The sequence below is a fragment of the Astatotilapia calliptera genome, chromosome 2, assembly GCF_964374335.1.
Source record: "Astatotilapia calliptera chromosome 2, fAstCal68.1, whole genome shotgun sequence".
NCBI classification, from domain to species: domain Eukaryota; kingdom Metazoa; phylum Chordata; class Actinopteri; order Cichliformes; family Cichlidae; genus Astatotilapia; species Astatotilapia calliptera.
This window is the reverse complement of record NC_137423.1, coordinates 34116724-34119190: the sequence shown is the minus strand read 5'-3', so window position 1 is coordinate 34119190 and position 2467 is coordinate 34116724.

The following is a 2467-nucleotide window of genomic DNA, read 5'->3' as shown; positions in this document are numbered from 1 at the left end:
ACGTGAATCTTGTTTTCTTGGTATCTGTGACCAAGCACACATCACTTTCTTCAAGATGTAGTGTTTTCAGAGATGCCTTAAAAACAAAAACAGGGCAAAAATAGCATACATCTTTATTCAGGAGCTCCCAGAACAAAAACACTCAAAGCTGTTTGTTTTTCTCCAGCCAGGAGTCTCGCAGGTACTTAAGCTGTCCTGGTGTCCCACACACTGTTTTGTCTCAAGCGCTGCTATTGTTGTGGTTGTCATGAGACTCTCTGGCATTATGAGACGAGGCTGTGTTGGTATCGCTGGTGGGTGGCTGTGGAGAGGTGGATGGATGAAGAGCAACAGGTCGAAGGGATGAATGCCTCGTCTCCCCGACAGCAAATGGACTCAAGTGAATCCAATTAGTGTGGTGTCTTTGTGCTAGAAACTTCTGTTTGTCTCGATATTCATGTGGAGGCCCATTTAGACTTAAAACCCTCTTTAGTGCAGCCACTCATCCAGCCCGCATTAACTCACATGCTCACTCGCTCATTCATTCACTCATTTCCCCTCTCTCTCACATCTTCACTCGAATGCTCATGAATTTGTTCATTAAATCACTTTTTTTACTCAGTCCTCTAATCGTGGGGGAGAAAAAAAGAGGCAATTTATCATGAAAGATATCAGTTCATCTAATCTCTGTTCATATGTGGCAAATAGATAAAACTTTGAGGAAAGGCAGAGACAAAGAGTAATTAATGTGCTGCTTTAGCATGATCAGCTAATGATCCATAATAAATGTGAACAACAGAAAATATATCTACATATTTATCACTTGTTAAGTTGATCACATGGTTTCTGGACATTTGCAGGTCTGTAAATAAACAAAAAAAAGAACAAAGTTTGATCTTTTTTTTAATCACTTTATTTGATATTTTTATAGTTACAATGTATCACATGATCTCCAAGAGTCTCCAGCTCCTTTTGACTTCACATTATTTAGCTTTACTGGGTGTTTTCATGCACTGCAAGCAGCTGTTTTCAACCAAAAAGCTATTCACTCATGTCCTGTGTCCAGAATATGGAACTGCTGTCCATGCCAGCCAGTAACCAGGTTGAAATCTTCAGCCTTGCTAACTGTTCCCACATCCACTTACAGATTAAAGGAGATTGAGCATTTGCTGCCAGGGCTCTTCCTCGAGTACTACACTCAGCAATGTAGGCCTTTGCCTTTAGGTTGTAGCTGTGTACTGTCAGCAGGAGGCAGTGTCAAAAATCTGAGGAACAACTAGTCTGTGAGCTGCTCTTAGCTGCTCTTTTGTTTGTTTGTGTGCTGTTGTTTGTTGTTTTGTCACAAGAAGGCTGAATTTGTCATATACAAAGAATTCATCTGCAGTGAAAATGAGGGCTAAAAACAATGAAAATTGTCCTCTCCGGCCACTTTTTGTCTTCTAATGCATGCTTTTTCACATCTTTGGTTTTCTTCTTCTTCCACTTCTTGGTGCTGTCTTTTCCGTTCAAGCAAACTCTTTAACCAATCAGGAGTCTAAGCATAACTTCATTCACAAACATCTGTATTGGTTGTACAAACAATCCTTCTTTAGAGAGAGAAAATAGTCAGACTGCTTCTAGATTTATAGTAAAGTAACAGTAGCTTAAATGACCATTTGTTTCAACCAAAGTATGCAGAAGAGCATCTCTAAATGTACAACACGTTACAGCAGAAGAAGCCCACATCAAGTGCCACTCCTATCAGCTAAGAACACGAAACTGAGGCTAGAGTTTGCACGAGTTCACCTGAATTTGACAACATAAGATTGTCAAATTTAAAAAAAAAAACATTGCCAGTCGGATGAGTCAAAGTTTCTCCTGCAGCATTGGGATGGTAGAATCATAATTTGACATAAAATGAAAGCATGGATCCAACCTACCTTAAATTGACAGTTTAGTTGTTGTTGTTGTTGTTGTTGGTAGATATTTATGTGGCACATTTTGGACCCTTATCACCAAATTAGCATAATTGAAACACCAGAGATGTGAAAGATTCTCATCGTGGACATCCAGGTGACCAATCTGCAGCAACTGTGTGATGTTATCATGTCAGATTTGCGGAATATTTCCAGCACTATCTTGAGCCTGTTCTACGAATTAAAGCAGCTCTGTAAGACAAAAGGGCGTCCCAACCGGTGCAAGCAAGGTGAGCCTTATAAACTGGCCGATAAATGTAAATCTAGAATTCCATCTTGCAATCAGAATCATGTTTGGAATTTTTAATCTGAGGACCTTCTTTAAAAAAAGAAAGAAAAATCTGACTTTTAAATCTTATTTAAGGTTATTGTTAATTTCTGTTTATGTTGCACTTGAGTTTTGCATGGTGCTGCCTTAAAGTGATGCACCTTGTGTATGTAATGTGTTTACATTATGTCTTTTTAACCTTTTAACATGTTAAAAATGGTCTTGAATAATGTTTATTTCCTTTCCTGTTTATATTATTCGTATT